Consider the following 23578-nt stretch of genomic DNA (forward strand, 5'->3'; position numbering starts at 1 on the left):
AAGTATCTACTAGCTGTTAGTGAACATGAAATGCATCAAAACATTCACTGGATCTGCTGAAGCCTTCTACAAATACTTTCGAGAACTCCATGAAATCCTAACAGGTGCTTTTCTGAGTGTTCATGAGTACAGTGTGTTCCTAGATTTTAAGTAAGTTTATAGTATCCATACAACCCATTTAACCTAAACTCTGAACCCCTCTAATTCTTAGACTGATACTGGTTTCTTTTTATTTGTCCAATAAGGGTTTTCAGTTGTCAAATTCTCTATTACTACAGGATGCATATGTGTGTGTGTGTGTGTGTGTGTGTGTGTGTTATATCTATATCTTCAAGAAAGCAGGAGTTTAGGAATAACAAATGGAAAAAAAGTCTAAGAGCCAACATTAGTAAAACCATGCTTTACTCTTCTGTAGCATACCTACCTCATGAGTTCAACAGACTCCAAAAAGTCAAGTTTGCAAAAACAACTGAACTTATGCTGCAGTTTGTGATAAACCAGGTACATCAACAAGGAAGTTCACCTGTTCATACTCACTGAGAGCATAACTCTGTCATCAAAAAACATGCAAACAGAGCAAAATTTCTGTCTGACAAAAATCAGAAATGTCTTTCTATCTTGCTGAAGTTTCCAAGCAAAATGCTTAATCTGAACACTGTTTTTTTAAACAGCTTTGCTTTCTCAGTGAACTGAAATCCATGCCTTAAGGTGATAAGTACAAAGAGGAATAATTTACAGCCATGCATGATAGCTTCCCACCCTTTCAATTATGTTGGACTGATTACTACAAGTAAGTAACTGGAAAGTCTGAAAGAGTAGGGATTAATGACTACCTGAGTAGCATAAAGGAGCAAAAGCAGAGATGATAGTCTAGCTATACACGCTTCTTTGCACCAGCCAATTCAGCCAAAGTGTTCCCTGACTTTCGCTAAAGCAAACACCATATTCCTACTCAATTCTTTCAACTAAAACAAAACAAAACAAAACAAAAACAAAACCAAAAAAATTCCCAGGAAACGAATGTTTCTACCAGAAACAGAAATACTTCTTCAGGAAACACAAAAAAACATTTTGTGAAAACACTCAAAGATGCATACAAAAAATAAAAATCAAGTTGTTCTTTTTCTCTAATATTTATTCTTTTCCATTATGTTACATTCACAGATTTCAGTACATTTAGCATTCTGTATAGATTGTGCTACATCTGAAATAAAGGTTGGACATTACAACCTGAATCAGTGAGATCCCATAAAGATATAAACCTATGACAAATCAGAAAACTCACTCCCACAAAGACTTAGGTCTTTGCCTAACACAAGCTGTTAGAAGACTCACTGAGTAGTCCAAAAAGTAGTATTAACTATGTGTATTATAAGATAATAAAGTCTTCAGATCTGGAAGTCACACTCAAATGTGCCTTTTATAGATCATAACTACTTCCAATTTTACTACCTTTTCAAATTATTTTATATCCCAGGTTAAATAAAGGCGTATGAACTATGTTGATTCACAAACAGAAGATGCTATTGTCTTGCAAGTGTTCTCAGTAGTTAAGAAAATAAAACAACCCACACTTGAATTCACCAAGACACCTGCAAACTTCCTCCTCATCTCTTCATGTGCAAAGCCTTCTGTTTATTTTTCCAGGGTAGTATTTACTTCAGTATAACCTAATAAAGAATGGATTCTTCAATAAGGAATTATTTCTAGAAGTATTAAGTTATTTAAAATAAATAAGAGCTGGCATCAAAGCTGGTGTGAGGCAGATTAATTTTGGGTAATGTTAGCAGATTAAAAGCTAAGTTTCTAAGCAATGTCTTTTAAGAAAATTTTCTTTCTCTCATGTTGAGAGTCACATTCCCAGGCTGCACTCTTCTAGCTCAAGCTGTAGTAGACAGAACTGTGTATAATACTGCAAGGCTGCAGTGCCACCACCAGTGGCTGTCCCCAACACTCTCCCTGCTTGGATGGTATTTTCACCACTGGTCCTGTACCAGCATTTGCCACTGCATCCTCTCTGCAGACACAGCACACATACGCAGGATGAGCGTGGGATTTAATTTATCTAATACACATGAACAATCCTGAGCTCAGTAGAAACAGGGTGTTCATGGTACATTGCAATCTCTTTTCCCCCATTTTATTACTTTCCTTCCTCATAAAACCAGCAGAGATAACTGTTTCTGCAGCATATGCTCTACCTGCCTAGTTCCTCTTAAACTATTTAACTAATTTACCTAATTAGAATAAAACAAGTGGAATTTCTTTTAGCTTGTTTTTGCTTGAAATTTCATAACTTTATAAAAAAAAACCAAAATTATCATTCTTGCCTGAAAGCAAAATGTATATGGACATCTGCTTTTAACAAAAAATACTACCTCTAACTGTCCCTTAGAGACTTAACATAACTCCCAAAACAAGTAAGTCTAATAATTCTTTCCTTACAGTTCTTTTGATCACAGGCCTAATTCCTTCCCACTTACAGCTGGATACATAAGCATTGAAACCAGCATCTGCAAAAGCTCTCCTTTAAGCAGTAGAAACCGGAAATCTAACACTATGATGAAATCAGATCATGTAAGACAATGAAATCATAAACAAAAGGTATAAACTCTGAACAGTGAAAGTCAGGAAATCTGAACTAAATAATCTGTGATTAAAATGCAATAATATTGTAAAACAAACTCTCCAAGAAAGGCAGAATGGAAAATTATAGGTACAAGGTTAGGAGGTGGGACATTCTTTACTTTATACTTCCAATAAATTAGTCCTCCATGCTTTACTTCTATGCTCTAAATATCTTTCAAAGAATATACTGAAGAAGGGTGATACAATGCTGGTAAGTTTTATGAGTACCACCATCCTGATGCTGAGACAGTCATGTCTAATTCAGCTCTCTCTTACCAGTCTTCTAAACCCCTTTGATCCATAGTTCCACCTAAGGTCACAGTTAGGAGTGAAGGTTCATCTGTGCTCCACCCTGTCTTTTTAGGCCTTTTTAATGCTTTCTTTTTACCTACAAAAAAGGATCAATACTGACAGCAAGAGAATTATTGAAGATAGTGTAGATATTACCTACACTTTGGCTGTAATAACATTGAACTCCTTAGAATTAGACTCAGTTCAACGCACCCCTAACAGTCTAGACTGTGTTCCAAAACTGAAATAGCCATATCTACTAATTAAATTATGGCAACAAAACTGTTAAGAGCCTACAGTGGAGTCAACCTTTCCTTCATATTTTATTTAATCAAAAGCTTGTTTTCCTAAGAAAAGGAGACTGAACAAAGGATAGGACATGTTTTGAGATGCCTTGCTGTCTTTCAAACAGTAAACTGTTAACAGAGATTAGCATTTATAAAGAAAATTTTATCAGTCCATTGTTTTTAGGGTTTTGGATTTGTTTTTGGTTTTTTGGGTTTTTTTGTTTTTTTTTTTTTGTAATTAAAGGCTTGCTAGTTGTTTTGCCTTACTGTACATAAATACCAGAGTTTTGATTGCTTTTGTCAGTTTTGCAATCGATCTGATCCTATTTGGCTACTTCGAGTTTTTACATGCTTTTACCTGGCAAACACTGAAAAAATTCATTCTCATTAAAGACAAAGTGGGATCATTGTGGTTTTCCAACGCTGTGGTTTTAATTTGTTCTTTGACTACTATGTTTCCTGTGGACTTCTTCAGCAAAGGAGTGCTCCCGTGCAGTCACTTTGCTATTCACTCAAAGCACATATTATTTCCATGATCTGTGTTGGGGGATGGTTAACACAAGCTGAATGCAGCATCTTGTTCAACAAGAATTGACAAGAATTAAATGTCATCCAGCCTGAATGACATAAGCAATGTCTCATCAGTAAAAGTTAATGAGATTTCATACTCTACCCACATTACTACCAAATTACACATCACTACCAAATCTTAGGAAAGTTGAAATTTCATTATTGATAAAAACATATTTTTAACCAAAAATATTCATACATATCTCTGCACTTTTAAGACTGTCTTAAAAGTAGTAAAAAAATTGCAAAAGAAAATTGTTTTCTCTGAAGCCAAGGGCTATGTCCCTTCTCATACCTACTTCTCCTGAAAATTTACTTTCATCATCAGTGCTTCCAATATATTTTGTAATTTTCAGTTGTCAGAATCACAGTGGAAAGCATCATCCTGCATTTCAGTAATGAAGGAACAGCACAAAGCAGTTGGACAAGAAAGTTTTCATTGCTCAATACTAACAATGAAAATAAAAAAACAGCAAAAATAAAAAAACTCACAACCCTCTACCAAAAGCACATCGACTAGCAATTTCTGTCTTGTGTCTGCCATTGTTATATTTGCTGCTGTACAGAAAGCAGACAAGTCTTCTCTGAAAGTAAAGGCCCACCAGAAGTCATGAATCATTTGAGATCAAAAGAAAGCAGAAAAAAAGTCCACTCACAAGGAAGAAGAGGGAAACCTGGGGATAGATATATATTTAAAAAAAAAAAACATATTTTAAAAGCACCAAGACTGAAGTTCTAAGAACAATAGCCAAGGAGTATCCTGGAAGTAAAATAAGAAAATAATGCATTGTGGAAATTCTCCAGGGAATAAAATATGCAAGTGCAACAGACAAGCCTCAACCACTGAAGAAGCCATTTCTGAAATAGCTTTGCACAAAGCTGTGATGTGCAGGTACTTTGAAACAGCAGCTGTACAAATACTAGACTGACAGATGCGACAGAATAGCACTGGAGCTTACAGAAAACTTGGGAAAATTGAAGGGCATCTTGTAGGGCAAGCTATATTACAAGCTGGAATCATGTATCTTTCCTTTCTTCCTGAAATAAAAGAGATAAGCATTCTTTATTTTTTAGGAGTAAATACGGGGTCACACACTGAGATCCCACTGGGAAAAACTTTCTGAAAACATTTAGTTTTTCATTCTGCTGAATTTCTGCTGGGGCACATCATTCCTGTGCCTGCAGAATGAGATTCTAAAGACTCTTCTCTGTTCCACCGATTCTGTCTTTATCTGATGCTGGTCTATATTGGCCTCTGCATGGGGAATCAGCTGCTGTTCTCGATATACCCTGATAAGAGAGTAGTGGTTTCTCAGCATAGTGTTAAACGGTGCTTGAACATCCTGGTTTTCTCATTCATACTCCCTTTCAGTCACTTTGCTATTCACTCAAAGCATGTATTATTTTTGCTTTATCTTTAACATCTGTTCCTTTTTGTTATTTGTAACAGGTACTTTATTGCCATATCTCATAAATCTGGCTACACCAAAATATAAATTTAAGATGGGAATATATTTTTTGAATTAAATTAATATTTACATAGTTAAAATTTAAATTATTTCTTTAAATCTGCACACATGGCCCTACAGATTCAGGGGGCTAACAGGCAGAACACATTCCACCATGAGAGCTGGGTCATTTTAAGAGGAATGCTCTCCACTTGTTGAGGGAATATTTCCCCTCTGCGTGGCCACATTGACTACCACATCCAACTTCATGCACCTCGCCATCACCACAGTCTGGAGAGGATCACTGGAGTGGTGAGAGGTCTCGGATGCATGATGCACAAGGAGAATAAGTCTTTTTTTGCCCAATCTTCAGAGGAGAATTCTTAAGGAGACGTCCATTCACCATCCCCCATCATCTAATGAGGGATTAAAAATACAACAAGGATGGTCTCTTTTCAGAGGCAAAAACAAAAAGGAAAGAGGAAACCATTTCAAGTTGCAGCAAGGGAAATTCCAGACAGTTCTAAGGAAGAAATTCTTCATGTAAAGTCTCCAGCCATTTACATCCTACACAGAGGAGCACTGGGTTTCCCAGCACTGGAGGTATTCAAAACTTAACTGGACAAGACTCTGAACTATTTAAATACAGATGTGAGACTAGATAACCTCCACATTACTTCTTCACCCAAATGACTCTATCATTCTGACACATTAAAAAAAAAAAAAAAAAGTCTATTTTTTCACATTAAGTGAAGGGTTCTATTTTTATAAATCAGAATCAAGCATCAAGTGCTGAATATGTCAATATACAAATATATCTTTCACAGAATAACAAAAAAGGTCTAGAATTCAGTCTGGTAAGCTAGAGAGAGACAAAAGGACACCTCAGCAGAGTTTAGAAGGTGGGTGACCATTTAGGGCTTTAAACAGTTAGCTAAAATTGGTTAAGTAACCACTGCCCATATGAGAAAAGAACATAGTCTTCTGTTTTAATACAAATACCTTTTTTGAAAAGCACTGGGTAAAGATGAGAGAGTTGAACAGATTCGAAATATATATCAGATTTTTGTCACATCATTGTCACATGTTATAAAAGTGTCGACATTTTTATAACTTTGCTCTAGTTCAAAATGCTTGATCTCTAGTGATTTTGAAATACAAAAAAAAAAAAAAAAAAAAAAAAGCCCCCATTCCTCCTATTTTTGCTCTGTTTTAAAAAGTAAAATCAGACCGCAGTTAGCATTTATGTTTCTTGATGCAAATTAATTAGGATATGCAGGAAATATGTAACAAATGCTGTAGATTATTAGTGTTCAAAAGTGCAAGAATTTATTTTAAGAAGAGCTCCTTAGATAAACTACACAGAATATTTAATAATTTTCACTTTCCTACTTTGAAATAGTGGCAATTTAAATACAGAAAACTTAGACCACTTACCAAACTTGACATGGGCAGGTATATGGGCATGAAAATATGTTTTAAAATTTGTATTTGGTAATTTCAACACACTGCTCTTTGAACTGTGTTTTTCCATAAATTTACTACTTCTGAGAGAAAACTGCTCAGAAAAATACAGACACAAAATAGAAAGCTGTAACTACAGAAGTAAAAGCTGTATATGTCAGGAATGGATCATTACACATAATAAGACCATAACCAAGTTGATAAGGAATATACTTGCACATAATAAGTAACAATGACTTTCAGATTCTGTCATGGAAATTCATCAATATAGGAACTCAGCTGTAATCAAGAATGACAGAAAAAAACATCTATAGAAGGCTGTAAGAAATGCAGTCTGATAATATGCAGACACGTGGTACCTAGGCAAAAGGTATTTTCAGTGTTTTCAAAATATATCTAAATAAGATATATAAATAGCAAAAAATTCCTATGAGTTTAAGTAGAAAGTGAATTTTAAAGCTTTACATATTATTTTTCCTTCTGAAGTAATTAAAAATTTACAATCTCTCTTCAAATATCTTGGCATCTCACATAAAAGAAGGAGGTTAAGGAACAGATTATTGTACTTTGAAAGTAGCCTGCGATCCTACATTGTTTTCATTTTTGTACAAGAACAACCAAGACTCCTAGACTTCTTTTTGCAAAGTGATTTATTTTACATTCACCTTAGATTTTCTCTGTTATTCTTTAAGAACTGGATACATTCTAAATTATTTGGCTGAAAAAAACCTGTACTGTTTATACTCCAATCTTTTCTAATTAATCCTGTTTCTTTAGAGTTTTCCTAGTACTGTTTTCTGCACCATGCCTCATGCAGTGTTTGTACTGGAGGGCTGTGATCATGGTAATGTATTGCTCATCTTCAGATATACCTGAGCTATTAAAGATTATGGAACCTGATACTCAAATAAAGTGCTAGTTCTGCTGCACTAAAAAAAAAGTGATTCTGCACACTCATAAAATCTTACTTCTCCCAGCAGGGAAATGCAACAGTTTGAGGTGGAAATTACTTTTTCACAATGAAGGCTGACTCATTGTCTACCAGGCCTTAACTAGGTAAGAAAGAAAATCATGACTGCTCAATGGTCCCTAAACCTAAATGCTGCTGCTAAAAACCCAACTGCATTTTACTTAAGGCTGCACTGACTTCCAGTTGTACAAGTTGTTTTCCTCATTTTATTCCACAGTGGGAAAAATAGACTTTGTAATGCTTAGCATAGACTCATATTTTAGTGAGATTCAAACTGCATTCTGTGTTGACTACACATCTTCAGTTTTTTTATCTTGAATCACACTATTATTGCAAGTTGCACAGTGTATATGTGCCTTAGCACATGCAGTATTTCAGCAGGTGTAAGAAAACAAGTAAATGAATCAAAGTGCCTGCAGGTGTACGGGTCCTATAAAATCACGAATATAATGCTTTAGCAGCTTGTATTTTACACCACTACTTGGTTCACTGAACTCCATAAGCCTTTATTTTGTAGACTTGATAACATAGGTGAGAAGGAACCCTGAAAAGAGACTAATATAATGGACAGATGAAAAGTCTGTACTGAAAATGTAGCAGACTCAAGCATTTCAGATTCAGTAACATAGACTTCTAACAAAATGGGATTTATCTGTATCTCAAAGTACATTATGCAATCTGAGCACAACCTCAGTGTGGCTTTCTTCCCTTGGGTAGAATATGTAGAGATGGATGGCACAACTAAATAAACACAGTGCTCAGCTATTAAAAGTACAAAATAAAGGCAGCAAAATGAAGATAGAACAGTTGGTAAATTTTTCCCCCCAGTTTTGGTAAGCTTTCTGCAGTTTATTTTGAAAACAACTTATTTGACAATTTGAAAAAAAATGTTCTTTATGTTTGAATTTCCACAGCAAAAAGGTGTGGTGAGCTGAAACATCTCAGAAATAAATTCTGTCATAAAAATAATCTCTGTTTTATTTTAAAGCAGAACGGCACCTGGTAATCTTTGTGCTTTATAGACATGAACAATTCTCTGATTCACTGAGATCCTCAGTATTCCACCTTATTCTTACTCTAATTCTTAGTCTGGTTCTTAAAATGTTTGCCATCCAGCAGTGAAGTTTACCATATTCCTGAAGTTCCCTGCTTTGAAACTGATCGTGCTTCTTCTCTTGTAGAGTCTTAATTGGCTGACAGGACTCCTAGTCCCTCATTAAGACTAAATCCAGCCCTGCCTCACCCAGTACCCCTTCCAGTACACCAGATGCTCTGCCATGGGCTCAAGTTCCCTCTTAAGCTCAGACTTGGCCACCCCAAGTCTGCACTATATAGCTTCATCTGTCTCCTATCTCCTGCTGTTCCTGAATCTCAGACTGGATGTCCCTGACAGATCATGGACATAACTGCCCTACTTCGTCTGATGAGCGCCAGACACTTGATGAAAACTGTTGCTCTCACCATGCTCTGCCTCAGGACAATATTCCTTCCAGCAGTGACAGCACTGCTCTGCCCACACTGTGGTCCCCCTCATCTCCTGCCCTGCCTTCTCTCCTGGAGCAGTCTCATGGTTGCTGCTCCCTGGCAACTCCCATGGGGGCTGAAGCCTGGTCTCAGCTAAAGGTCCTGAACCAGGAGGCAGAAGGTGCTTGCGCAAGGGATCCCAATGAGACTCTCAGGGGAAACCAAGTCTGTTGGGTCGCTCAGCATCCTCACAGACAACGAGGTCATATTCCAGATTTGCAGACTGCCCTTAGGACCATGAAACTTCACTAAAAGCAGACAGTGAAGCTACTGACAGCAGAATAAAATTCTCTATATACAGGTCCATCCCTCTACTGAAAATTCTGAAGGCACCTCTAGACTCTAGACACGCAAAATTTAAAAGCAGCTTTATCCATACAGAATGGTATACCCAAAATTACAAAGCTTCTTGGGACTAAAAGTATAATCTGGAAGAGCAACAGGAATATGCAAAAAAAAAAAAAAAAAAAAAAAAAAAAAATTTTTCATTAGCAATCTCTGGCTATATCAGAATGGCTAGTTAAAAACCTCACTTTTGACATAAGTAGCAACTGTAGTCTACAAACATTCTCAGTTCTCCTTTCTGGCAAGACAATGGGAACACACTGCATTTCACACACTGAACTGCTTTTTTTAGCATCAAGCCTTCCTTACCTATCTGTGACTTCATATTTCTGTTCTGCCACATCAAGCAACAGCACATCCTTCAAGTCTGAAAAGGGTGTTTGCAAGGAACATTAAGGATGAATGTTCTAGACTGGATTGGAATAAATTAAAACACTCAAGCTGAAGCCAGGGTGATTGGCTTTTATAGAACAATTATCTTCAGTAGTTTGCTAGGAGTGTGTGCTGAAAACACATGAGAAACAATTCAAAATTCTACACAACTTTTAACATTGACCAAGATTATGAATTTATAGCACTTCAGCATTTTTATATTATGACTGAATAATCAGGAAGAAAAATGTCACTGAAAGAAACCCTTGAAAGGACAAAGGCTGAAGCAATAGAATCTCAGCGGCACTGCTGCACCCAGGAGCCGTGGGCTTGATTTCCTGTGCTGCCATTCAAGTAGCATATTAGATATATTATCAAAGCATTATCTTCTGACAAACATAAGGAGGGGACTGGGAGTCATTAGACATCTTCTGAAGCAGGTGGTGTCAAAAGTATTAAATCTCTTGAGTCTTTGGTATGGAGCACACCATGAAAAACTGTTAACCACACAGTTCTGAAGGGGCCATAGCATACTACCTATGCCAGCTGCTGAGACCAAACATACTAATTTCTTGATTCACATTGAAAAGGTTTTCATTAAAAGGAACTGGGAAAAAAACATGGAGGTGGGGAAAAAGTCAAAATCAGTGATAGTTGCTTAATAATGAAAAAATACCTCCACCTTATTATATGTGTTCGTGCTAAAAGGAATAGTTAGTTTTTACAGCTATGTAAACTAGGCAGAGGAGATGCACAGTCATATTTTTGATTATTGTTTCTTCTAAACCCTGATGTTTGGTATAATATGATAAATCAAACCATTAGGAAAGAATGTACACAGCAGCCTTGTTTAATTTTTCATGTCATTTCCATGCTCTAAAAGGTGGAGCCTACCCTCACTGGTTCAATCCTTAAAAGCCATACATTCCCCAAGAGGTAAGAATTACTTAACGTTTTCAACAGCTTTGTTTTATGTTTCACTAGAGAGTAGTCTCTGATGCTGCAAAGGTCAAGAAGGTACCATCCTGACCTGTCTGTGTTCTAAAGCAATTTCCCTTGAATTTATGTCTTCCATCAGATTAATCCTTATCCCTATTTCCCACTCTGACTCTTTACTGATATTGCCCTCAAACAGAACCAGTCATGACCCTCCAGCAGATAATCAAGAACAGAAGCCTGCATAGTGGTACATGTTCACAAGTGCTTTTTGTTTAACTAAGATACTGCTACTATCAGTCACAATGCCACATCAATAACATCCCTTGAGAAGGGGATCATACCGTTATCAGCATTAAAGGACATTATTTGCAGTCTCCAGTGATTCTAATACACCCTCATGCTTGGGCACACATCATTTAAATGTTCTACATTTCTAATAGGCATTTAGAAGCATTTCGATTTTTCTCCTCTTCTGACTTGGCCTGTAATTATCACTTTTATTTCATCCAAAAGAAACAGTAAGACCCTCCTTATCCACCCACAGTGGGGTCCCTGGATGACTCAAATCAGATAATATTTTTGGTTCAAAGGCAGAAAATTATCTGCATACCACCAGTGTCAGCTGACTAATGACAGAAATCAGTGTTACACTCAAAGAAGATCTCTTGCATACTCTGGGGCCAGGAAATCTGAAGAGAACATAAGAAGAAACAGCACACCTGTGTGTGTAGAAGTATATGTACAAAACAAGCAAAATAAACAGTACATCAAGTCCAAATTAAGGCCCAGTATACCATAGCAGACATGATTTAAAAATCATTTTCTTTTTCTAGGGAAAAATAGGAAAATATTTGGATGTCATAAATTTTTACATTTAATAAGAAAAGCAACTTTAGAAGAGAAATTTTTACTTTATCAGCCAATTAGTTATTGATCATAGTTTACAATCAGCTTTTAAAAAGTATCACATTGTGGTGGTTTCAGGATATAGATCATATTAAGTGCTTAATTCCTCAAATATTTGTGCATCAGCTTTCACTGAAAACAGTTTTGTAGATTGTATAGTTAATACAACATTCAGTGTTTGCACCCCCAGAGCAAGGGACTTTCCCTTAAAGGAAGTTTTTAATTTAACTCAAATTTTCACAGGAATTTGTATCAATGCATCTTTTCTGTCCATATATGTGCTCTCTTGGCCTCTTTACAGCTTTCAATAGTTCACACCCAGAGTGGCACATGAGCCTTGCATTCTGTGCTGTTGTAGCACTCTTAAACCAGCAGTAAACAGATTTTCTTAATGGTATTTTTAACACTTTCTCGGATTTTTTAAAAAACCTCTACATATTTACAGAGCCCTTAGTAAATACAGTAACTGTTACTTTTGAATCAAATCTATTTCATTTATGCTATACATTTTCTTAGGAAAATTTATTGATTAAAAATAGTTTCCTAATTAAAAATCCACATTACTAAAATATCGAAACCAGAAGACATAACCAAATTACTGCTTCCACTGTTTTAAAATATTAAATAAAATTTATTTTTAGTATTTTAACAAAAGAAATCATTTAAACAAAATGGCCACCGTAAAGTTCAGCCAATGAAAGGATACTTAAGCTCACAGTAGTTTATTTTCCCAGTCACAGGAGTGGAGGAAGGCAGTGCATTGGAACCTATAGCTTCCTTCTCTTCCTAGAGATTGAAATACAGATAGACAAAAAAGCTTCCATTTTTCTCATGTGTAAAAGGGACAATATAAAACTATTTTTCCCAACCAGGAAAAATATTTTTTTTACTAAATAACCACAAATAAAATCGACCTACAGGATCAGCAAAATTTAATATTGGAATAAAAATTGATAATTCAGCTCCATTTATTACTCATGTCCTGGCAGACACTTTCTCTGTCAATACTTATTTGCCATAAAGTTTTCACTTTATCAATCAATTGGTCTTATTCTACAAGAACCTATGCCCTTGAGGAAATAATTCATATAAACAACCCCATAGCAATAAATAAGATTATAGATACATTACATATCTATCTGCATATAAATATATATTTGTACATATATGGGGAACAACCTTCACTGGATGTTTTTTAGAAATTATGTTTCTGTGTTTTGAATTCACACAATCTGCTTCTTGGCCACAGAGCTAGGAACTGGCCACAGAGCTAGGAATTTTTTTTTTTTTTTTTAAATTAAATAATGCAAATGACTGCATTATTTTTAAGATTAATCATATGAAAAAATATTGAAAAAAATTACCAAAGCTCTTATGCCCCTATAACTAGGAAAATCTTTTCAGCACAGGATGCAAAAATCTACATGTATTTCTAAGAGAAGGAAATAATTAACTATGGCTGTCACATGTGAACTTGGGTAATGAAGGTAAACCTTCTATCTCACCACTAGCCCAAAATAACTTTGGCTGGTAAAAGTCCCCAAAACACTACAGTCTTCATGTTTTCTGAGCTACATGAGGAGAATTATTCAACATATTATTTCCACCTTAGAATGACGTATTTTTTACTACAAAGTCCAGTAACTTCTACTCAAATTCTTTCTTTCTACTCCTAAGTATAGTTCCTTAGGAACAGAAAAATAGCCAAAAGGCTAAATAATGGCCAGCTATGAACTGACATTATATGCCACAACATTTCCATAAATAGAGAATTAAATAATTCTGTAGTTCTAAAATTTGGGCCTTTAAACAATAGAATAAACAACATAATTTTTCAGCTAAACACATTTTTTGATTAAGGTTGTTATCTGGATTTTTATGTTTCTTCACTTGCTGGCATCTGGGAAGCCTAGAAGAGTTAGGAAAAATTTTATTCCTGTCTTTACCACAATATCCCCTACAACACCAAAGTGGAATGTTGCCACACTTCAGGTCATACCCTTGAGTTCCTCACAGTTCAGCAAGTATACCCAATAAAATTACTCTTTGGTGATTTATATGAGGAAAAAAAACTACATTAGAGAGCAATCAATATATTGAAAGAAGTTGGTTTGCAATAGTTTCCCAAATACTGAGAAATGTATTTTCTTCCTTTGGACTACAGAGCTGACTGTCATCACACTCATTTGTTACTATAATACAGAAATTAGCAAGTAATTTCTCCAGTGGAATTTTGTTCTGAGAAATTACTTATTTCCTAGAATGAAAGAGTTTCCCTATCTGCTAAGATTAAGTACAATGGCAGCACTGTGACATTCTACTTAATCATTTTGTACAGCTGTTACAGCAAGGAATCTTCTATACTGTTTTGCATGATCACATGAATGATAAATATTTGTTAAAGACAAAAAATAAAAGAACTTAAATCAATTTTGTGACTTTTGGTAGTTTTCTGCCATGAAATCATAGTTAAAATTGAACTGAAACATTTAAAATTAGAAGGAAATTTTTAAGTAACATTTAAAGTTTGTCATGTTATGTGGAGCAAAAACAACATACAGGAGGCAATTCAGTCATATTCCCAAGCAAAAGGGTGAGCCAGGTATGAGAAATAACTATTACTCACAGGTAAGGAATTTCAATCCTAGCTGAGGATCTGAAAGACATTTTCCTAATTTTCAAAATTTGAAGTCCACTAATACTTTCTAAAGCAACTGATAGGCTAAGCAATGACTTATATGTAGTAGAGAAAATCACCCTGAATGGGTTACTCTTGAATTGTCCCTTAGTCACTTCAGCCACAAGATGTGTCAGACCAATACTCAGTATTTTCTTTTTAGTGCTTATAGTCAGTTTTTCCAGAGTCATAATCAACACTAACGCAGTTTTACAGCAGAAAAAAGTAATGCTGTTTTACAACAGAAAAAAAAAGCTCTTTTTAAAAACCTTTTAAGGAATATGAGCTGAAAGAGAATTTCCAGGAGTCTTCTTTTTTCTACAAAGGAAGTTAGTACAAAATCAAGCAGCACTCCACACAAAACTGCCTTGAGGAGGTAAGGTGTCTAGGACTAAAGCCTTATGGCTGCTTCCAGACTACTACTGAGTAGTGCTACATCTTGAACATGGTCATGGACAGGCAGTAGATAGCCATGCCACAGCTCCAGCAAATACCTTATGGGATATTTGTATTTTACTAATTTGGATTTTAGCTGCTAAAATCCTTAAGGAGCAAGCTTTGCTCCCTTCATTTTATGACCTAATAAATAACGGTCTTTGATAACAGTTACTTTTATCTAATTAGCTCCTATTTTCTAAACATCTAGTTCTTAAAATGTGTTTGACCAATTGGCTAGAGACTTTTTTCCCTTCCCTGCCTTCTAGTTTTTCTGAACAAAGATACAGAACTACACTGATTGTATTATCTTCTATCTGTAGGGAGTTTGTGATTGGTTGTTCAGGTGTACAAAGACTGATCCCTTAATTATTTTTAATAGAGGTTTGTAAATATGGGCCTAAATACATCTGTTGAGATATTCAGTTTAAGGAGTGCATTTATGGAACAGAAGATAGCTCATATCCTCAAGATCATGTAGCAAGTAAAAATTTTAAGATCTTTACAATTAATAAAGACTTAGCTTGTCCCAAATTCAGATGTGAAGTGAATATAAAATTAAATTTGAAGAAACAAGTTGAATATATTTTAGTGCATTTAAGCAGGCCACTGCTAGCCGTTTCCATTAGGGTCTAACACTTATACCACTTTTATGTTTTTATGTTTTTTAGGAAAATCAGCCTCACTTCTCCATGTCTGCATTGTTGTTTATTTGTTTTTCTTTTTTCCCTTTTCAGTTCATTTGACAGCAAGGAGAGCACTGGAAAGGAATTAGTATTCCAGTTGAATGGGCCAATGAAATTATCAAAGACTAAACTAAAAGGCTTTTCAGTTTTATCAACAAGTTGGCTGAATTTTTGCTGCAACAGCCTTGGCCTACCCAACTTGGGAAACTATATGAAATGCATTAAACTTAAGAATCTGTTTGTAAATTTAAAGCAGCAAAGAATGAAGTTGTAAGTATATACTCTCTGTTGCCCATAGGGATCATGTCCTCAGCAGGCAAATGCAGTGTCTACAAAAGGATTAAAATATACATACAGAAAATACATTTTTTCTCTTTAAAGGTGAAGTTATGCCTTTATACGGTTTTATAAGGTAGTTATACACCTACAAAACGGATGTGATTTCTTCTGTTTATGGTACTGACAAACACACCCACACAAACTATTCTATGCTAATAAGCATGACAGTATCTGCCAAGACTGACCATATAGGTTCTATCTAAATACAAGTTTTAGGTACCACTGAATACTTGGAATCTTAGAAGGTTACAAAATTTCTAGCCAAGAGCTTATTTATTGATCAACATAGCTAGGACTACTTAAAATCAGAGTGAAGATATTCAGAGAGGAAAAAAGATCAATTACTTTTTAGCCCTTTTCCTCCAACAAATATTGACAGATTCTAAGCCAAATTCGCATTGAATGCAATTGCATTAACTGTATTCAAATGACAGTGAGATTTACTGGGATCTAAACTAGTCTTTATATGTGAATATGCAATAAGTGTCCCTGCTCTCACAGGTGAGAAGAACTCACCTGTGTAGAATATCTTTGCCAACTGACACTTGAGCCATTACAAAATACTTGATAGCTCAATGGGACACTTATCTCCATGCTGTTTGTAGGTAGCCCTGTCTCAAAATACTTTTCATGGAATTCCACACTAGAAAAATCACACACAGTAACACCTTTCTAAGAGATGAGAGATGTTTTCTCCAAGAAAAATCAGGTCCTCTGTACCAACATCAGTCTTGGGCAAAGAGACCCCATGTTGACTTACACTGCTGTATAGTACCGTGTACCCTGTGCAAATGAAAGACAACCACATTCTGAAATGCATTAACATGAGTTTTATCTGAGGCAACATTCCCCTCTGTTTGTCAAGATATGGTTAGATTAGTATTTCCAATTTTGTCCCTCTTACAAATACATTGTTATAAGGAAGAAAGTCCTCATAATGAGCCAGTGAAGCATCGGAATGGTTACACAGAGAAGCCTTGAGGTCCTCATCCCTGGAGATATTTAAACTTTGGCTGTGAAAGGCCCTGAGAAACCCAATCTAATTATAAAAGTGTCCCTGCCTTTAGAATCAGACTGGATTAAATAATTTCAAGGAGTACCTTCAAATGTATATTATTCAATGATGCTTTTGCACTGCAGTAGTGTTGTGCAGGCACCTTCCCATAAGTTTTAAGTTAATTACCTTTGAATGAGGACAATCTATCTGCATCATGATCCTCATGGTTGGATTATCTCAAGTATGCCTGTAGTTCATGCAGAGTATCATCTTGGTGTACTAAACTGCCATAGAATGTAGCTATTTTAAATATCTCCATTATGTCTGCAGTATACTGCAACCAGTGGTGAGATAGCATACCAAGGGAAAGAGCAGACTACATCTGCATAGCAGAGACTCCCACAGACCTTAGTAGTCGTTTTTTTTCCCCTCTTAACAGATAATCCATAAAAATTTTCCAGGCACAGTAAGAAATTTGTTAGCTATGTCTTACATCACTAAGGGCATTTTTGTCTGATATTCTCTCTGTGTCCAGAATTTGATTTATTTAATGAAAGAAGTAACAGTTGAGTTGTTTGAAAGTATGGCACTTGTAGGCTGAGAAAGAGTTAAAAGGATAAGTGAATGCAGTGTCAGTGGCAGACTGTCCACCAGTCAATCATGAAAAGAGTCTGTGAGTTCTGCTCACAAGAAGGAGTATGTAGACACCAAGAATTTTGCCCAAAAGAAAAAGCCAACAGCAACTGCACAACTATATGCTGATAACAAAAATAAGAGAACAAGATATCAAATGGTAACCTTTGGTACCTTCACCTACTGTATTCCAGGTGAATATTAAAATCAAATGAGCCTGAGTGGAAAACATGAAACACACCAATCAGTCTATCTTAAAAAAAAAAAAAAATAGAGGTAAAGCTATGTTTAACTCCATTTATATATATGTAGTTAATATATTAGGTATACATATAAGCATATGTATGCCTAATATAGAATGAAATCACAGATTCACAGGAATGGGTCAGATGGGGAGGGACGACAGTGGGTCACCCTGTCTAACCTCCCTGCATAAGCTAGGCCATCCCAGAACTCATGGCACAGAATTGCATCCAGATGGTTCTGGATTATCTCCAGTGAGGGAGGCTCCACACCCTCTCTGAGCAGCCTGTTCCAGTGCAAGGTCACCCGCACAATAAAGTACTTCCTTATGTTCAGGTGGAACTTCCTGGGCATCAGTGCCTGCCCATTGCCTCTTGTTCTATTCCTTGGCACCACTAGAAATAGCCTAGTCTGTCCTCTTGGTACCTTCCCTTCAAATGCTTGCGTACATCAATGAGTTCCCTCTCACTTGCCTCTTCTCAAGACTGGACAGGCCTAACTTGCTCAGCCTTTCTTCTATAAGAGAGATGCTACAGTCTCCTCATCAACTTAGTCACCCTCCACTGAACTCACCCTAGGAAATACGTCTCCCTTTCCTGAAGAGTCCAGAACTAGACACAGCACTCCTGAGGAGATCTTGCTAGGGCTGAGCAGAGGGGCAGCATCACCTTCCGTGACCTGCTGACAATGCTTTTCCTTATGGCCCTCAGGATACCACTCTTGGCCACCAGTTCTGATCCAAGAAGTCATTAATTTCTCAGCCTTAGGAATATTACAGGGAACCGCTTTTGTAAGGCTGCAGCAACAGCTGTGATTGCCAGATAAAAGGAAAACCTTCTGTGGTTAAGGGAGGTGGGGATGGTAGAATACATTTTGCAAAGACATCTTGGGATAAGCACTGCTATGCTTACAGAAAGTGAATTTTATCCTCCAGCTCCATACAGAATGAAAATGGTGTCAGCTAAAGATACGGAGGCCCTGTGAGGCTCTGTGAATAAAGTCATCTCTCCATTCCACAGTTACCATGGTTAAATGGTAAAATAGTGACTAAATAATTTTCCATAATGCATCCCATGAAGCTTTTTTCCCCTACACAAAACCTCATGTGATCATTAATGGGGGAAAATCCTGCAGGATGCTTTAATGCTGCTACAAGCTGTATGCATTGTAACATGGATTTTCCGTCAAAAATCAAAATGGGTTTGTGAGACTCAGACTTCCACTCTAGAACAAAGCACATAACTAGGCCCATGCAGCCATGACCACAGAAATAACCTGCAGTGAAAGAGAAAGCCAGCTACAAGGATGCTGCTTTATCTTAAAAAAAAAATCTTGCGGCTGGCAAAGAAACATGAAGCTGCAGCAGCACCATGTTTTTTATGAGTCCCAGATCAATATAAAGCTATATGCCTTGTGTGCTGAAGCAGATAAATTATGTGGTAAGTGTCATTTGTATTTTTAATACGGTGCATCTTTAGTTCAATTAGAAATATTTGGATGGAATCTCCACCTAATCATGAAAGTCTCTGATGTTTTGTTAATGCATAGCAAGTCTTTACTGTCAGCAGTCAGCAGAAATACAGACAGAGGTAAGGATTCAGTCTCAAAAATGAAAGGATGCTAGTGATATCTTAGTATTATTACAGTGAATTACATTGTATTACACCTTTAAGCAATTTTGTTTGTTGTGTATGCAACATTTAAACTTTTATTAGCCCCTCTGGTTCAGAAAACGACTGAGAGCTGGAACCACAGAGGAAGAATTGTGCTCGCTGTTGCTTTCCTCCATTTGTTTTTTTTTTTTCTTACAAGAGGACAAACACTTCAATAATAATCATGATAAAGAAATTTACATTTGAGTTTATTTCATGCACACTTATTTATCTCTTGCTGACATAAAAATGGCAATTTGAAAACAAACCTGACTGATAGATCACTGCCCTGTAACATACATATTTACACAAGACTATGTACTCTGTATGTTTAGAATATCTCTAGATGAACTATGTAGCAATATAGAAAATCAAAGATTAATTAAAGGTATTAGGTTATCATCCACCTCTTTATGGAAAAAGAGGCCCACCGTGTTTTGTAACAAAGATACTAGAGAATACATAACATACTTTAAAACTGAAGCAGTTTGCTAAGCTAAAAGGAAAATTCAACTACCCTTTCCTTTGCAATATCAATACTTTGAGCAGACTTTCAATATTTTTTCCTTTATATTACTTACAAACACTTACAAGAAGACAAGCTGTAAATCTAGTCCTCTGAGTCATTTTACAAAGGACTCCATTCTGTTTTAATAGGAAAATGGTATGCACTACATCATATGAAAGCAGTGGCAGCAGCTGTGAGTTCCCTATCACAGGTTTGCAAACACATTTAATCTAATTGATGAGCTTTTGTTTAAACATGCATTGATATGCATCCTGTGGTGCGTATGGGTTGCAAAGATTCACAGCAATATACAGCCCAAGCAATCTGCCTGTGATGCTCAAAGAACTTTTATAATACTGAGAATGTGAAATATTTTTATTAATACTATTTTCATGCAAGACAAAGAACCCAAATCAAACAAATAAACAAACAAGAAAAAAAAACAAACAAAAAAAACAACAAAAAGAGAAAACACAACTAACCAAAACCCTAGATAATTATATAGCTGGATTCATTTTATTTCACACTGAAACCTACAATTCAATTCACACTGATTTAACAGAATAATCAGGACCTCTGTGAATAAACTTTTGTCAGTTGTGCTTTGAAACACAAATTTCAAAAAGCCAATTTGAAATCTGCCACTAGTGCACGTAACTTACACAAGTTTACATTCCCAGGTATATATCCATTCAATTACAGATTTCACGTTGTCACCTGATGTAACACCATGTCTTGTAAACATAACATTTTTTAGTATTGTTTTCCTTTTTTGCAAGTATCTTTCTAGCATATTGCTCTGAACTGAAAAAAAAAAAAAACTAACACATTTGCTTTGTTATTTTTGAAAATAAATTAGATTTCTCAAATATATAATCAGAAAATATTTGGTTTGATTTCTTTTGGTCAAATTTAAATCCATTTTTACCAAAAGCAATGACACATAATTTAACATCAAATTGCCATCACAGAAACTCTGTATTTAGTCAGAGCTATTGATATTCAGGATCATTTTTATTGAAACACCATAAGAATACAGCTTTAGCAACACAGACATTAAACAAATTATTGTTTTTCTTTTTCCTCAAGTATCAATTCAAGATGTTTGGAGGCTCAACGTGAGTCAATAATTTTAATTGACTGTCTTTTTCTCTGTATTTGGCCTACACAAAGCTTTAGTCCAAGTAGAAGTCCACTTGGAACTTAGTGTGAATATTTTATCAAATTCTTCATTTGTTTGGAATACAAAAGTGATACTTTTTGCTCCCACATTAAGGAAACGGATTTAAAAAACAAAATAAAAACCCAAACAAAAAGCCCCAAACAAACAAACAGAAAACCCCAGCAACACTAAAATAGTAATCTATCATTCGGGGAAATTGTAGAAAAATGCCTAGGTGAGAGGGAAGGAATGGGGTTTGGTTTACCGCGCTGCTTTCAGTATTCAGGAAAATACTGAATAAATGAACAGTTACATGGAAAAGTGAACATTTTGCAAGATGGTGAAATTGTTTCCATTCCCGTGGGGAACTCAACCCCTGAAAAAAAAAATTGTAAAACATCTATTTGGGAGAATATGCGACACAGTTAAAACAGGTCCCATTCACTTAGAGAACTTGGAAGAAAACTTCCAATACAAATATACTATTTACAATTAATCCAATCAGATACCTTCACTTGGCTTGTATTTGGGAGCTTTTTTCCTGAAACCCTTTGTTGCTTATTGTGAATTCATCAGGAAAATCCTTCCAGTATCTCCTTACAGCTCTACTTCCAGTTCTAGCTACAATTCCCTTGAGAAGCAGTATTTTTTGGCATAGTTTGTGCCTCCTTTACAGATGAATTCAGCAGCTCCCTCTCTCGCCTAAGGCAGAAGTTCCTGTTAGCTCTCTGCACTGCAGTGCAATGCAGCCCAAGGACCAGCAGTACCAAGTGTGTTTGTCTGAGTAGGTTTCCCTTGTGTTGTACTAACCTCTGCAATCTATCCCCCCCCTCCATCAGAGATACACTCAGCAGCGTCCTAACCCTTTATGGAAAGGAGAGCAGGATACTATCAATCACAGAGAAGCCTGGGTGATCTCAGCATCTTTCGATGAGACAGCCTCCCTCCTCCCCACCTATCTTTTTATGCTTCTTCCTCATCTTTTTCTTCTCTCCTCAGCCCCCTCCCTTCTGTACAGATGTGCCGTGCCCACCCCAGCCAGGATGACTCAGCTCCCACCCTCGTCCCCCTACTCACGCTGCACCCACAGTGTTTTGCAGGATTAGGCCCCTAAACCTAATCAGTGACCTACACATTCAATTACTTATATCACCCAGCCCTCCAGCCCTGGGGTGTCCTGTCTCCACTCAGGTCTGCCAGACTAACTCCTATGCCTCTTTTAATTCCTCAGGCTCTTCTATCCTGCAATCCTCTTTAAATTAGATATGTGTTGCCTTGAAAAGTCCCACCATCCCATGGTTCTTCCTAACACTAGGACTTGGACTATACTTTTCATCACTGTTTCATCTCTGTTCTCTCCTCCCCACACATGTCAGAATCATCTCAGGGCCTAAATTCCCAAAGCCCCTTGCAAAACAGGAGTTAGTGTGTTTTGGAGAACTCCTTTCCTGAAGCTGCAGAGAAAGGAATCCCTCTCTGCCTCTTACGGGTCGCGAATGCCAAACTATTTTCTCAACACAGTCAATGCAAGTGACAATCCTTGAAGGAAATCTATAGTGACAAAAGCAACAGTGTTTCCAAAACCACTTAAATTGGTTATTCTCCTTGTTTTGGTTATTCTCCTTGTTTTATTCTGCCGCCGCGCCCCCCCCCCCCTCCCCTTTCCTTTTCTGTTGCAAGGTCTGAAATGCTGATTGTTCCCTCCTTAACAGATCTTAGAAAGTGTAGGTCCCCTGAGGAACTGGAATTGACAACCTTTCTGCACCTTTGGTTTTCCTCACCATCCTTACTGCTACAACATCTGCAAATTTGTATTCCTCAAACATCTGGAACATCGACACCCCTGGTTTTTGCTCCCCTAGCGTGTAAAAGTTTCAGCATTAACAAACCAGATTCTAAAGCGAAGATCAGACGCTCATACCTCCTCGGATGTGTGTAACCTGCTCTCTCTGTGCAAAGACCGAGATCTGGATAGAGCTGGAGTGAGCAGCAGCCCGGCACAGGCTGCTCACGCTCACCGCGGAGATGAGAGGGAACCCCGCGCTGCCGTCTAGCGCCCGACCTGCCCCGAAGAGAGCTCTTCCCCGTCCCCGGCAAGCAAGACCACTCTAAGTCCCATGAAGAAGTTGAAGTCAAGCACGAAAAAAAAGAAAAAAAAAAAATGAAAGAAAGAAAGAAAGAAAAAGGAAAAGTTGCTCTCTCGAGCAGTGTCGGCAGCCCGGAGCATCACTTACCGGGGGGCAGGCGGCGGAGAGACGCGGTGCTCCTCCACTCCAGCTGCCGCTGCCTCCTGCTCGCGGCGTGGAGCTGAGGGAGGGAGCGAGGAGCCTCTCGGAGGAGCCGCCGAGCGTGACAGACCAGAGGAGGGGCGGACCGGAGCGGCTGTGTGGGCTTCGCGCTGCGGTGGAGGCTCTGCGGCAGCGCCGGGAGAGGGGGAGCGGGCGGGAGCGGCGGGCGGGCGGCGGCCGCACATCAATGCCCGGGGGCGTGGGGCGCGGGCAG

At 37.1% G+C, this 23578-nt stretch overlaps 1 protein-coding gene across 2 annotated transcripts in view; it reads right to left on the bottom strand.

Annotated features, from left to right (window-relative positions):
• Window positions 1-23578, bottom strand: part of SV2C (synaptic vesicle glycoprotein 2C) — a 109354-nt gene extending 85776 nt beyond the window's left edge. Inside the window, exons 1-2 of one of the 2 annotated variants that reach the window (XM_072922577.1) lie at window positions 23311-23462; window positions 22998-23184 (exon numbers count right to left, since the gene is read on the bottom strand). The gene's annotated coding sequence lies outside the window, so the exon portion shown is untranslated. Of the gene's footprint in view, window positions 1-22997; window positions 23185-23310 lie in introns of both variants that reach the window. The other variant, XM_072922576.1, reaches the window with a different exon arrangement.

Source organism: Taeniopygia guttata, chromosome Z, assembly GCF_048771995.1.
Source record: "Taeniopygia guttata chromosome Z, bTaeGut7.mat, whole genome shotgun sequence".
Classification (NCBI taxonomy): domain Eukaryota; kingdom Metazoa; phylum Chordata; class Aves; order Passeriformes; family Estrildidae; genus Taeniopygia; species Taeniopygia guttata.